Source organism: Tachysurus vachellii, chromosome 7 (assembly GCF_030014155.1).
Source record: "Tachysurus vachellii isolate PV-2020 chromosome 7, HZAU_Pvac_v1, whole genome shotgun sequence".
Classification (NCBI taxonomy): domain Eukaryota; kingdom Metazoa; phylum Chordata; class Actinopteri; order Siluriformes; family Bagridae; genus Tachysurus; species Tachysurus vachellii.
This window is the reverse complement of record NC_083466.1, coordinates 1,402,680-1,418,363: the sequence shown is the minus strand read 5'-3', so window position 1 is coordinate 1,418,363 and position 15,684 is coordinate 1,402,680.

Sequence of the window (15,684 nt, the reverse complement as noted above, 5' to 3'; positions counted from 1 at the left end):
CAATGTATAATGGTGTTATAATGGTGTAATAGACTGGTGTCCCATCCAAGGTGTATTTCCAGCTCACATCCATTGTTATGGGACATTTACCAGGACCACCAACAGGGATAAAGTAGCTGCTGAACATCACATGGTGATGATGAATGAATGAATGAATGAACGAATGAAGTGTTTCCCACCTATTTTTATTTATAATGACTGAATGTATATTGATTTAAGACTTTCAAATAATAATAATAAGAAGAAGAAGGAGAAGAAGAAAAAGAAGAAGAGTTTCATATCCATAAAAAATGTATATATTTTTATATATATATCCGTGTGGGTTCCATCAGGATTCCCTGTGTTTTTTCCTACCGTCTAAACACCTTGCTGTAAGTGGATTAGCTGTGTGAAAATGTCCAAGTGTGAGTAATGTAATGAATGTATAATGGTGTTATAATGGTGTAATAGACTGGTGTCCCGTCCATTTCCAGCTCACATCCATTGTTATGGGACAGTTACCAGGTCCACCGAAATGCCAACAGGGATAAAGTAGCTGCTGAACATCACATGGTGATGATGAAGGAATGAATAAATGAATGAATAAATGAAGTGTTTCCCACCTCTTTTTATTTATCATAACTGAATTTCTATTGGTTTAAGACTCTCAAATAATAATAATAAGAAGAAGAAGAAGAAGAAGAAGAAAAAAAAAATAAGAATTTCATATCCATAAAAGATTTATATATTTGCATTCGTTGCTCGTTGACTGAAGAATCACACGGATCTGTAATTGTTGCTTAAATCGAATTAAAAGCAATAAAGATTCTACATTAGATGTATTGTTCGAAGCAGGATGTTACGGCTGAGAGAGACACGTCCTTTCATACACACCTGACCTTCACCCTTGTCATTGCAAGGAATACTCATTTGATTTTCATTACGTTGCACATATCTATGTTACTGACATAATACAACACTAAAATGGTGCTTGTTAATGGAGTCTTATATTACCAGTATGAAGTGTCAAAAAACGTAGAGTGGTTAAGGCTTAAGTTCACAGAAAATGTCCATTTGATGTCGGTTGTTTGCTCAGAAAGCAACTAAAGGTCTAAGGTTAATGCCTATGTGGAGTTTATTATGTTCTTACTATATCCGTGTGAGTTTCATCAGGATTCCTTGGGTTTCTTCGTACCGTCTAAACACCTTGTTGTAAGTGGATTAGCTGTGTGAAAATGTCCAGGTGTGAGTAATGGAATGAATGTATAATGGTGTTATAATGGTGTAATAGACTGGTGTCGCATCCAAGGTGTATTTCCAGCTCACATCCATTGTTATGAGACAGTTACCAGGTCCACCAACAGGGATAAAGTAGCTGCTGAACATCACATGATGATGATGAATGAATGAATGAATGAATGGTTTCCCATCTCTTTTTATTTATGATAGCTGAATTTTTTAATGGTTTAAGACTCTAAAACGTGTCACATTTCCAAACGATTCCGAGTCATCCAAAGGAATCGGCTCACAAGAACGAATATAAAAGCTTGGCTGTTCTTCAACACCGGGGATTTCGTGGTTTTCAGTGTTTTTGTCTTTGTGTGACATGCAGAGCGCTTGGTGTGTTATTGGTTGCTGCACCAGTGATGAACCGGACTTCTGGATGCCATTGGTTTCGCTTCACGTCAGTCTCCTGCGCGCACTCACCGTGCCCTGTGAACGCGCGCGGACCGCGTGCCCGCGCAGACAGCGTGCCCGAGCGGAGTCTGTCTGGAGTCTGTCTGAAACAAACTGAGCACAAATGTCGCTGCTGGGACTTTCAGGAGACTCTGCGGAACTTTATACACACTTTCGATGTCTTTGAGACCTGTGTGACTGTAAACTTGTCTTTATTCGTTGACGTTTCTTTCAGCAGACAGTTCATTTAAAGCACAGGTAAGGAGCACGACGTTAACGCTGGGACGGTAATTAGGATAAACAATAACACAAGAACTACACGATGTGTCCGTTATAACGATGTTGTTACAGAATGAGGCTGTTTAACATGGCGAGCACGCGCGACGTGTTCATAACGTGAACGTATGGATGCGTTGCGGTATGCCGTTGCTTAGTAACGTGGTCACGAGCACTTTTAAACTTCAACGGACAAACACTCGTGCCCGCCCTCTTCGAAGCGCGCGACCACCTTTTGTCCTCCCTAATGCGGCATACAGGTGACGACGCACCTGCCGTCACGTGACCGCAATTATTCACTCCTTCATCTCTCTCTCTCTCTCTCTCTCTTTTATTCTCTCTTTTATTCTCTCTCACTCTCTCTCTCTCATATTCTCTCTATCTATCTCTCTTCATGTCTCACTCTCTCTATGTCTCACTCTCTCTCTCTCTCTCTCTCTCTCTCTCTCTCTCTCTCTCTCTCTCTCTCTCTGTCTCTCTCTCTCATTTTCTCTCTCTCTTTTATTCTCTCTCACTCTCTCTCTCATATTCTCTCTATCTATCTCTCTTCCTGTCTCTCTCACTCTCTCTCTCTGTCTCTCTCTCTCTGTCTCTCTCTCTCTCTCTCTCTCTTTCTCTCTCTCTTATCACTTGTTTTTTTTTTTAATAATAAACAAAAAAGCACAACTCGCTTTTTCACTCAGTATTAATAATATTGTGGGATTTAATATAGCGGCTCCTGATTGGTTGCAATGGCATTAGCATATAAGTCAAGCACAAAGCCACGCCCCCTCTATCCGCGTTTAAATAGAAAGTTTTAAAGTCTACTTGGTTGAACTGAGCATCTGCTTTTGCCCACTTGACAGTGAAAATATTATTTAGCCTACTAGCATGCTATCACCTCGCTGTGATTACTGATTGTAATGCTGGCTTCTGATTGGTCACTTGGATGCTGACGGAAGGAGTCTCCAGTGTCAGTGCTCAGAGTTTACACAAAGCGTTTCAAAATAATCAGCTTTAGGGTTGAACAAGACAACCCTTGTTCATGTCTGATTCGTTATATAACATCGATAATTCCTGTGAAATTTCAACATTTCAAGCCAAAAATATGTCTTTTTTCTTTTTGCTAGCTTGGTTGCTAGCTCTTATAGTTCGGTACTAGATAGGGCACGAGGGAGGGCACGAGGGAGTGGCGCTTTGCACGTTCTCCTCACCAAACAAAGAAACAACGAGCCACGAAAATACAGAGCTGCTTTTTTCGTACGTCAAGCTTCGTGGATTTAAAGGATACACGCACTTTCACTCAGTTTATTCACACAATTCATCAAAGCGTCACACACACTCAACAGACTGCAATCCCATAGGCCCAAACTCGGTTTGATTGACAGCGCATGTAATCCCGCTTCATGATCATAGTAACCATCATCATCTTCATCATCATCTAAACTCCAGAGCAGAGGTTTATTAACTTTTACTCTACGGCTCTGTTCTGGATTCTGATTGGTCACAAGGTGTCGATTCATTTTGCACAAGAGTAGCCTATGGAATGTGCGGCCGCTTTCGTGGTAATACTTCGATACTTCCGTCGACAAACTGTTAGGAAATGTGTGTTTATTAACCTTGCTTACAGAAGAGGTCTTCAGAGCCAGCGCTCGCCTTGTGTCAGGAGGTTTAACACGATTTATCAGTAACAAAACACGGCTTGTGGTAATGAGGGATTAGTTCCTAGAACGTAAGCGAGAACAGGAAGGAACTGATGGTAGGTTGATGAACTGGCTGCAGGTTGTTGGTGAACTGCTGTGCTGTGAGTGGAAGAGAAACAAGTGTTACTTCAGAGGGGATCAGTCCAATCTGGCAACCCGGGTTATTTCTGTTTGGGGTGTGAGGAGGCGCTGTGAGTGTGTCTGAAATTTGCTGCTTCATGGAAGAGAGAGCTTGTGGGTGTGTGTGTGTGTGTGTGTGTGTGTGTGTGTGTGTGTGTGTGTGTGTGTGTAGGTGTGTGTGTGTGTGTTCAGATGGTCCATATTGAGGTGGGCATCTTTGTTTGCATTTACTTCTGGTTTACTTCATTTTTTTAATTGTTCAACTTCTGTAAATGTTAACGGTGAAGCTGTTTGGTGAATAAGGAGGCACTGTGTGTGTCTGTGTGTGTGTGTTTGTGTGTGTGTGTGTGTTTGTGTGTGTGTGTTTGTGTGTGTGAGAAGGCCTCACCACTCATATGTGAATCAAACCCCATTATTAATCAAATAAAACCCAAACATTTTGCTCAAGCAGTCGAATAATTTGAACGACGACTTTTTACCGACCGAATACAAAAACACAGACCGATACGCATTCTATTTTAAAAGCACAGAAACCCGAGCGAGGTTTTTATCACGAAAGACTGAAACCTAGCGGTGATTTTGGGAGCATAATGATGGCGGAATAACGCTGGATTGCACACAGGAATTTTACAGCTCATCTTTTTTTTAACAGAAACCCTGTTAGTCAGCTAAAGTCATGGAGCCGATCAGCTGACGACGTTTAACGGATGGATTTGAATCATATTCCTGACACAGTGAACACGTTTTATGATACGGAGAGATAATGAGAGCGACGGAAACGACTCCTTTAGATGGAATCTAATAATCTGTTTATTATTCGGCTACGTGTGAAACCCGTCCGTGTTAATGCAGCGTTTGCTCGGTGTTTGTTATGTCTCATATCTAACACCGAATATATAAGATACAACACCATTCGTTGTTTATTAGTGTTTTATTTTCTAAGTGTTAAAGTGTCACCGTGTTCACTGGAAAAGCTTTGTGTGTGTGTGTGTGTGTGTGTGTTTTGCCATCCCCTCGTGAGACCCCGCTGTCCTCAGATGCCCTTCAATCTACAAATTTCCTGCCGTTCAAGAAAATGCAGCCTCGCGAGTTTGAGGTTATTTTTTTTTTTTGCTTGTTAAATTCGCTAAATTTAAGTTTGCTTTTCTCCTTTAGGTTTTAAGCATTTAAAAAAAAAGGGCTGTGCAAAATACATCATTTAATACACAAAGTGTAATTTTTAGCTGCTGTCGATTTCTATGACATTCGTTCCGTTTTATTTTGTTTCTCAGTGAACCCAAAAACTCCAGAGTGATGTTTATCAGTTTATAGAAAACTCGCAGGTTTTTTTTTTTTTTTTTTTTATATTCAATGTTTTATGACAAAAATATCAGCCATTTGTTGAACGTTTTCTCTTTTTTTTATGAAGAAATTTTGCTCGTTTTCCAGATTTCTTTATTTCACACAAAAGTAAAACTGATCAAACATAAAACATAAAAAAAAACAATTTCACACACACACACACACACACAAGCATCACATCACACATCTGATCAGCGTTTTGAATCTTTATAAAATAAAAAAGCTGAAAAGATGCAATACAAGAAAGATACAATCTTGTTTGCGCTTAGAAAAAAAAGAACAGAAAAATAAGAGCAGGCCGTTCACAGCTAGCAGAAAAAATCTTTCCCGGTTCCTGTAGCGTTAGATAATTAACCGTGTGTCACCTCGTCCGTTAGCTGCACGTTTGTTGATCGACGTTTAGCTACTTTTTTTGATTGTTTTTGTTTTATATCGTCACGGTGAAATCTTCAGTGAATCTTTCGCTTTTCACGCAGCAGTACAGAACGTTTGTAAGTCTGAAATGTGCCTCGTGAGTGTGTGTGTGTGTGTGTGTGTGTGAGAGAGTGTGTGAGAGAGAGAAAGAAAGAGATTTATACATTTTTGCGTTTGCAGAATTTACGCTTTAAAAATTAGCAGAGTAGAAAATTAATAAATAAAGATTTCATCATGTTTTAGAAGCATTTTAATTTGAAAATATTTGCATTTTTGATTTCTAAGTTGCGTGTTTATTTATCAGACGTGCGCAACATTTATTGATAGTAACATGTTTTTAACATACGCGTAAGTTACGTTCAACAGTTACTGAAAGATCAGTAAAGTAATTCTGGCGTTTGTCAGTGAATAATTTCTCTTAGGTAATATTTATTTCTTTCTGTCTGTTTTTCGGCAAAAATAAAAATCGTCATGTTTTCATTTCATTTCATTATTTTAATCATTTCATTATTTTGTTTGAGAGTTTTTGCCACAGTGTGTTTTAAGGAATTAGAATTCAAATCAGTCACAATTTCTAATGAAAAGAATGACGTTGAAGTGTTTTTATTAAAGTCATATGATATCCTGAAGCCCCAGTTTGTTGTGGAACCGGCGATCACACGTCTGTTTTTATTATTTAAATAAAACTTTTAAAATTGTAATTAAAACATCTTTGTGTTTGTGATGTTTACAGGCTGAAGGTCCTTCCGGAAAGTTCGGCCCTGAAGCCGTGGCACTCAGACGGTAAGCAGAACGCAGTTTAGGGCTTTAGCTCGTTATTCAGAACCGAAGATTCGAAATACACTAAATACAGACGAAAACTTAACAAACAAAATCAAACATTACCACGTCAAACTTTATGCCTTCAGCTTCACATCAACTGCAGGGAAAAAAACCTAAAAAACTGTTTTACGTAGGAAAAAAAAGTTTTCTCTATAATCACTCACCATTCAGACCACTTATCTAAAGTTAGCGCCGAAGCCACGCCCACTAAACCAAGAGGCGGAGCTCTGTTCTTAGTTTCTAGCTACGGATATATGTTATCTGTCGTACAGTTACACTGCTGAGTTCTGGAATCTGATTGGTCATATTATATAAGATAATTTATCTTATTTATCTATCTATCTATCTATCTATTTATTTATTTATTTATTTTTTATCTTATAGCTACGTGCTGTGAATCTATTTAGATCTATTTTAAGTTAAAAATATTCAAACCCGTTACATGATTTTAGCTTTCAGTAGATCGTCGGCTTTTAATGAGCTTTAATTTAATTTAATTTAATTCAATCTTTTAATCTTTTAATTGAATCATAATCATGCAGCCTTCGGATTGTTGAGTTTATGAATCATGTTTGATTTATTTGACAAAAATAAATAGATTTTTTCTTTTTTGAGCCTGTAGGTAGGTTCTTAATAAAATGGGTTCTTTTTCTATTCAGCAGCGAGTTATTAGTGTTTTTAACGATGCAGGTTCATCAAGTTCAATCTTTTTTCTTGCAGACTGATGAATTTATTTATTTATTATTGAACGATTCCATGAAGCTTGCTCAAAACTTTCTTCCCAATTATTTATTCTGTTAGATTTTTTTTAATTTTCTTTATTTTTTCTGTTAATTTCTCTACAGTTTGTGAAAAAGCTGTTTTTGGCTCTTTGTGATTTTGCCATACGAAAAGCTGCTGTGTGTGATATTAAAACCCTGTAAAGAAAAGTGTGTGTGTGTTTGGGGTAAATTTTGTGTGGCTTATTGTCCAGTACGTGTCTGCTTCACTGACTCAGGTACACACTGTTCCAGCAGATTCTTTGCTCTCTCAAGTTTCTCATTAGCCATGAAATCTAAATCAGACCTTTCCTCTGTCGTTTCTCGGTTCTCAGCTTTACTGCTGCTTTGAAGATGCCTTCAGTATTTATAGCTACACAACTTTCAACATTTCACCACATACCAAAAATCCATATCCAGTTCATTTGTACATTTGGGAATCTGTTTACATTTACGTTTAATCTTGTGGAACAAACATGAAACAAATCAGTTTCTGTTCTCACTTATGTTAAAGTAGCTATAAACATTCAGTCCTTCACTAAACTCCTCTGTCGTGACCATGTGGGAAAACTCACAGCTTTACCGCTGACTCCTTCCATCAACGTTAGAGAAACGTCTCCAACAAGAGTAAAATAAAACTTCACCACACCAACGTCTTGGTTTTAACTACAGAAACAATGGGTGCTTCTTAATCAGGTCCCTAGTTCACTAGTCAGGGCGCGGATCAGAAAGTCAGACATTTTAAGTTTTGTCTCTAGGGAATGTTCTCTCCCTAAAAACACCACACAAAATCCAGGGACCTTGTTCACAATGCTCACTAACGACTTTTAAGGATATAAAGTCAGGATAAAACCGTGTGTATTGAGCCCAACACCCTAACCGCTAGGCTACCACATGCCCTAAATAAAAACACCTTACCCAATCAGACCTCGACCTTCACTTGCAGGACTAATATTTGTGGCTCCACTAGTTTCCTAAACTAAATTAGAATCTTGGGGTTCCTCATAACTGCACCAACTCGAGGACGATTTTAGTTTAAGGATGGGGTGAAATATTTTTAGCGGCACAACAAGAAAAATCTTCTCAATATTAACATCAGATCATCAGTGATACCACACTTACCATGGCTAGGGGTCCAAGTGAGCAAAATTGGTAGCAAGCTCTGAGTGGGAGGGGCATAATCTGTTTTCTCTGTCAATCACAGTGACGCCAGCCAATCATAGGCATCCGTGAGCTCTTTGCATGTGGAAGAAGGTGGAGCTTTTTTCTTTCATTTTCTCAGCATGTATTACACCGCTTGAGAAGTTCTGAAAGTGTGATAGTTGGCTTGCGTGTCTCAGAAGACACTGCTACACACTGGTACAGCGTAGCACAAGCCCTCACAAGTCCAGGGACCATGGTTTGGTTCCTCCTTTATCTGTATTTCATCTTCCGTTTCTTTCTTACCTACAGTACTGAGCCATCGTTTTTTTGAACTGTTCTGCATGCATGATCTCTCATAAACCTACCGTTGTTTATAGGTGCTCTGATTAAGACAGGAGAGAATAACGCTGTTCCTGCTTCCCAGTGATCACAGCCACTTCTGCTCCCTTGAACCCCCACCCATGGTAACTGTGGCATTACTGCAATGTCCTGCTGATAGCATGACGGCTTTTCTGTTTGTGCCGATAGAAAGCTTTGTAGACAATTTTAACCCCAAATCATCCCAGAGTTCCTTAAGATCTGATGATGGGCAGTGGACCGGCATACTATCCAGGGGGTATTCATCCCCTGTACCCAGCATTCCTGATTGGGTTTCCTTCTAGTTCCAATCCTGACTAGGATCATTAGTGCCCCAAACATTTCAGAACCTGCCCTGCTAGTCACACTGTATTCTGGTGGAACTGGTGTCCAAATTGCAGAGGTACCCTGATTTGCAGGCTTGCTCAAGTCCTGCTGTATTTCATCATTCTCTCCCACCGGATATATTAGTTATCTCAGTCTCATCTTTATTCTGCCGTTCCTCTGAAGAAGTCTTTAGAGAATGGAAGTGCTTACATGCCCCAGGGAGTCCTTTCTTCCTTGCTGCTTGTCTTGCATGATGTCTTGAAGGCGACTCTTCACGTCTCTCTCTACCTTTCAGTCTTCCCACGGAGGACGCGAGTCTCAGGATGTGTTTTGGCAAGCATAGTCGCTTTTCCTTGAAATACGCGCATTGCTCTGCACCACAGCGACATTGAGGGAAAACACCCCGGGGTGCAGATCTCACTATCTGGGCAAGTCTTACCTTTTACCCTGCCCCGGGAGGCTCACGTGTATCAGTCAAAATCTACAGAACTCAAGAATCTACGAGCGCATGCAGTATGCTAACATGCAGTATGCTAACATGCCAATCTAATTATGAAACTAGCTTTAATAACAGAACAAATTGTTCGGCAGGGGTGAGACTTTCTGATTTGTGCTCTTTAGAAAACCCAGAGAGGGATACCTATGAATTTAAGGTGAGCAGATTTCTCATCCTCAGTCACCTGCAAGAAAACATTTTCTCTTTTCCGTTTCAATCTTTCATCTTTCGCACAAAGAAATGAAAAAGGGTTTTATTCTGTGATTCAGTGGAATCACATTATTTCTGTTTACTTTCTTAACCGTTGTTTGTATCGCACAATTTGTTGTGTGTTGTATCTCTATATTTGTGCTCTTCAAGTTAGCTGCTCCTGAAACAAGTCACTTATGCAAGAGAAGCTATAAATGCTGCTCAGAAATGTGGAGGAGTTTGTTTCAAGAGCAGCGGGACACGGCTGAACAACCTGTTTGCCTGTTAGATGGATTTGTTTTGTAACGTGATGCAGCTGAGAGATTTTACTTCCTGCCTTCACCTTCCTCAGGTCACGACGGTGCAAATTAGAGCCGAACATGACATTGTGTTCCACTGTGTCCACCTTCTGCTCATTATCTGTTTGTTTTTCTGCTGCTCTCTGTTCCTCTGCTCTGCTGTTTGTGGTTCTACACACTAATCAGTATCATGTTTGTGGTTCTACACACTAATCAGCATCATGTTTGTGGTTCTACACACTAATCAGCATCATGTTTGTGGTTCTACACACTAATCACCATCATGTTTGTGGTTCTACACACTAATCAGCATCATGTTTGTGGTTCTACACACTAATCATCATCATGTTTGTGGTTCTACACACTAATCATCATGTTTGTGGTTCTACACACTAATCATCATCCTGTTTGTGGTTCTACACACTAATCATCCTGTTTGTGGTTCTACACACTAATCATCATCATGTGGTTCTACACACTAATCATCATCCTGTTTGTGGTTCTACACACTAATCATCATCATGTGGCTCTACACACTAATCATCATCCTGTTTGTGGTTCTACACACTAATCATCATCATGTGGCTCTACACACTAATCATCATCCTGTTTGTGGTTCTACACACTAATCATCATCCTGTTTGTGGTTCTACACACTAATCATCCTGTTTGTGGTTCTACACACTAATCATCATCATGTGGTTCTACACACTAATCATCATCCTGTTTGTGGTTCTACACACTAATCATCATCATGTGGCTCTACACACTAATCAGCATCATGTTTGTGGTTCTACACACTAATCACCATCATGTTTGTGGTTCTACACACTAATCAGCATCATGTTTGTGGTTCTACACACTAATCATCCTGTTTGTGGTTCTACACACTAATCATCATCATGTGGTTCTACACACTAATCATCATCCTGTTTGTGGTTCTACACACTAATCATCATCATGTGGCTCTACACACTAATCATCATCCTGTTTGTGGTTCTACACACTAATCACCATCATGTTTGTGGTTCTACACACTAATCACCATCATGTTTGTGGTTCTACACACTAATCATCATCATGTGGTTCTACACACTAATTATCATCATGTTTGTGGTTCTACACACTAATCATCATCATGTTTGTGGTTCCACACACTAATCACCATCATGTTTGTGGTTCCTCACACTAATCTTCATCATGTGGTTCTACGCACTAATTATCATGTGGTTCTACACACTAATCATCATCATGTGGTTCTACACACTAATTATCATCATGTGGTTCTACACACTAATTATCATCATGTGGTTCTACACACTAATCACCATCATGTTTGTGGTTCTACACAATAATCATCATCATGTGGTTCTACACACTAATCATCATCATGTGGTTCTACACACTAATCACCATTATGTTTGTGGTTCTACACTTTGATCATCATCATGTTTGTGGTTCTACACATTAATCATCATCATGTGGTTCTACACACTAATCACCATCATGTTTGTGGTTCTACACACTAATCATCATCATGTGGTTCTACACACTAATCATCATCCTGTTTGTGGTTCTACACACTAATCACCATCATGTTTGTGGTTCTACACACTAATCATCATCATGTGGTTCTACACACTAATCATCATGTTTGTGGTTCTACACACTAATCATCATCATGTGGTTCTACACACTAATCATCATCATGTGGTTCTACTCACTAATTATCATCATGTGGTTCTACACACTAATCATCATGTTTGTGGTTCTACACACTAATCATCATCATGTGGTTCTACACACTAATCATCATCATGTTTGTGGTTCGTTTTGTTATTCTTTTGGTATTTCTCTCTCTCTCTCTCTCTCTCTCTCTCTCTCTCTCTCTCTCTCTCTCTCTCTTTCTCTCTATCTCTCTCTGGCAATTAGTCTAGTGTATAAACATGTAATAAATATGTAATACATTTTCTTTCTCCTGGATATAATTACACACATACAACACACACACAGTTGTTTCATCAAGTCTTATTTTCTTTTCTTCATTTCATGTTCTTTCTTTCTTTCTTTCTTTCTTTCTTTCTTTCTTTCTTTCTTTCTTTCTTTCTTTCTTTCTTTCACTGTCTTCTTGTTTTTCTTCTCCTACTTTAAGGCCTACCACTCGTTGAAGATTTTTCTGAAAAACTTTTTTTGTTTTACTCGCTGAACTCTTTCTGTGATCCTTCCTCAGTGGTTGGTTAAGAGCGCAGGATTTCTTTGCTCACGTGCAGGTGTAGTGTGAGGCTGCTGTCAGTCGACTCTGTTTGTCCCCCGAGAGAGCTGTGAGATCTGCAGCGCATTCCAGTGACTTAACACACGTCTCTTTAAGGCATTAACAAAGTGTCCAGTGTTGATCTCATTAAAGAGCAGCAGAGTCACTTCTCCTGGTGCGTGAGAACAGGTGTGAGAGACGAAGTGAGAGAGGAACTGAGAGGTGAAGGAGTGATTAAAGCCACGCACTGAAACAGTGTCAATAAGATAACACACACACACACACACACACACACACACACACATACACACAGCCAATATCAATTTCACGTTCCAGCACATACAGCGTCAGGTTCCGAGTGAACGCGGCCTGGGAGACAGGGTCAGAATTATCAGCTATCAATTAGAGCCTGAAGAGGATTAACCCCCAGCACTGACAGATAGCAGAGGTCATCTCAGCACTCCATCACTCACCACCTCTTCACTAATCACTCGCTACTTTCACTCCTTTAACCAAACCTGAGCTCAGACTTTGTAACCTTACTCTGAGGAACATAAGAACAATGGAGCACCAAGCAGAAGAGTCTAAACTCATGATTAATCTTAACACACCAGTGTGTGCAGCAAACAGGCTGTGTAATCATGTTAGTGTTAATGCAGCTTCAGTGGAAGGAGTCTCCAGTGAGAGGAAGTATATAACCATCAGAAAGTCTTCACTGCCTTATTCCATCACTCCATCACTCCCTTACTCCTTTACTCTCTCACTGCCTCACTCCATCACACCTTCCTTTCCTCACCCTATCAATCCTTCACTCTATCCCTCCTTCACTCCCTCACTCTCTACTCAGTTGTTGATCCTTTTCCTGATGCAGCCGGTTTCTCTGATGTTTTCTGTCTGTTTCCCAGTCTGTGTCTGTTACGCTGACATTGTTGAGTAGTAAAGCTTCTTTCTTCTTTTCTGCTTTGCATCTCTTAGTCTTTCTTTCTTTCTTTCTTTCTTTCTTTCTTTCTTTCTTTCTTTCTTTCTTTCTTTCTTTCTTTCCAGTTAGATTTATTGATAACCGATTTGGGGAATTTATTATCTGCAGCCAGGGGGCACGGTGGCTTAGTGGTTAGCACGTTCGCCTCACACCTCCAGGGTTGGGGGTTCGAATCCTGCCTCCACCTTGTGTGTGTGGAGTTTGCATGTTCTCCCCGTGCCTCGGGGGTTTCCTCCGGGTACTCCATTTTCCTCCCCCGGTCCAAAGACCTGCATGGTAGGTTGATTGGCATCTCTGGAAAATTGTCCGTAGTGTGTGATTGCGTGAGTGAATGAGAGTGTGTGTGTGCCCTGCGATGGGTTGGCACTCCGTCCAGGGTGTATCCTGCCTTGATGCCCGATGACGCCTGAGATAGGCACAGGCTCCCCGTGACCCGAGGTAGTTCGGATAAGCGGTAGAAAATGAGTGAGTGAGATTATCTGCATCCACTTTAATAGCGTAATGTTTATCTAAACTAAATGCAGTGTTCCCCTCGACTTTAGAGGGAAATCCCACTCGTGGTTTAATTGTGCGAGTGTGTAACACACATCCCTGTGCACACTCTCGTTCCTCTTCTGCCTTGTGTGTGTGTGTTTGTGTGTGTTTAATAAAGATGATGGTATACGCGTTCACACTTTCTCACTTTCATTAAGCAGCTGCTTCAGGCAAACACGCAGCTTTGTCAATCACCACAAAAACCCAGCGACGATAAGCAGAGCTTTTATATCGACAACAAAAAAGAATCGAGAAAAAAAATTCTGCGTTGTGTGTAATTGTGTACTACAAACAAAAATGTGAACTTCTTTCTTTCTTTCCTTTCTCTCTGTCTTTAACGACTCGTCTATTGTTTAGTTTCCCCAAGAATATGATCATCTGTAAATAATAATTAAGAGATGAATAATAAATGATTTCTCAGAACGTAAGCGACCGACATTTGCTTTCATCTGCCGACTGATCCAAAGAAATAAATGTGCTCCAGTGCAACAAGAACGCTGATCAAAACCCAGCTGAACACATCAGGTGTGTGTGTGTGTGTGTCTGTGTGTCTCACCGTACATCAAACCTACAAACACCTGAACTTCTGGAAACTTGTGCACTGAGCCCACTGACCATTGAGCAAGGGATCGCTGGATCCGCTGATTGACACAACGATTTATCTAAAAAAGTCTAACGCCGTTGTAAGGAGTCTCTCTCAAACTTGTTGCACTTCACCGTAACTAGAATCATATTCTCCAAACTATAAACCTGCATGGACAGTGAGGAACGAAGGCGTAGCGTTCAAATGACTTAAACCTTGTAAGATGTCACAGGCTACTGTTAGAGCTTTTTATTTCCTTCTCCAGGTTCATCACTAGTATGCGTGATATACACGTCCATGAGGCAGCATTACAGGACGTCACACAAGAGATCACGAACCTACGAACGTTATTATAAAGCGTCGTAGCTAGCAGCAGCTGAACTCCTGAGGCATAGACGTGTTTAATCAGGGTTGCTGCTGTTCTGAGGGAAAAGAAAGAGAATTGAAGATGCTAATTATTTTCCATCTACACACACACACACACACACACACACACACACACACAGAGGAACATTTTGGTGTGTTTGCCATGTCCATCATGCGTGTCTGTTTAAACACACGTTCCATAATCAAGGACAGAGCTTTTGGCTTAGGAAGGCCCCAGGTGGTGTGTGTGTGTGTGTGTGTGTGTGTGTGTGTGTGTGTGTGTGTGTGTGTGTGTGTGTGTGTGTGTGTGTGAAATGTCAGCGGAAGCTTGTCTCAGTGACCTGAATGGAAACAAAGAATAGCGGACACACAGCTCTGCCCTTTTCTCTTTGGCCCTGTTGCCCTCTGTAGCCTTTGATTAGCCGAGTAGGGAGCAGTAAACCCCCCCAAACCACCACCACCTCCACCTCCACCACTCACCCCCTCTGGAGTACGCACTTGTCCACCGGTGACCCCTCCTTCCGGAAACATCCGCAGTGTGAAAGTGGAAATGTTGCACGAGGGCGTTCGGGACGCGATGCCGTGCACCTTGACCCGTCTAGACGCTTTTATCCGTTTCCGTTTATCCTTACCAAGCTGAACTCTGACCTTTTCATCTCAGTTCTTTTTATTTATTTATTTATTTTTTTAAAGTCTTCTCTCTTCAAATGATTTCAAGCAAAATATTATTCCATTAACGTCCGGACGTGTAACTTTTTTTTTTTTTTTTATTTAATTAAAAAATTTTTTTTGCTCTGAGGTTAAAGCCACGCTAAAAAACTGAAACTTTATTTTTTAAATTTTTATTTTACTTTATTTATTTTTAAAAATGTAATTCATCATATGTTTTCTTTCCTTTTTTGTCGTTTTATTTTTGCTTTTTCTTTTGCAACTGGAATCCCGGAGGACGCTCTATTTTTTGCCCCGGTGTGATTGTGTAATTCTACGTTTCCTGTAAGTACCTCTTTGGCTCGCTGTGTTACATCACCTTCAATTCTCTGTTTATATTTTTACACCTGAATTTCAAACCTGTTTTAGTGGCACATTTCCTG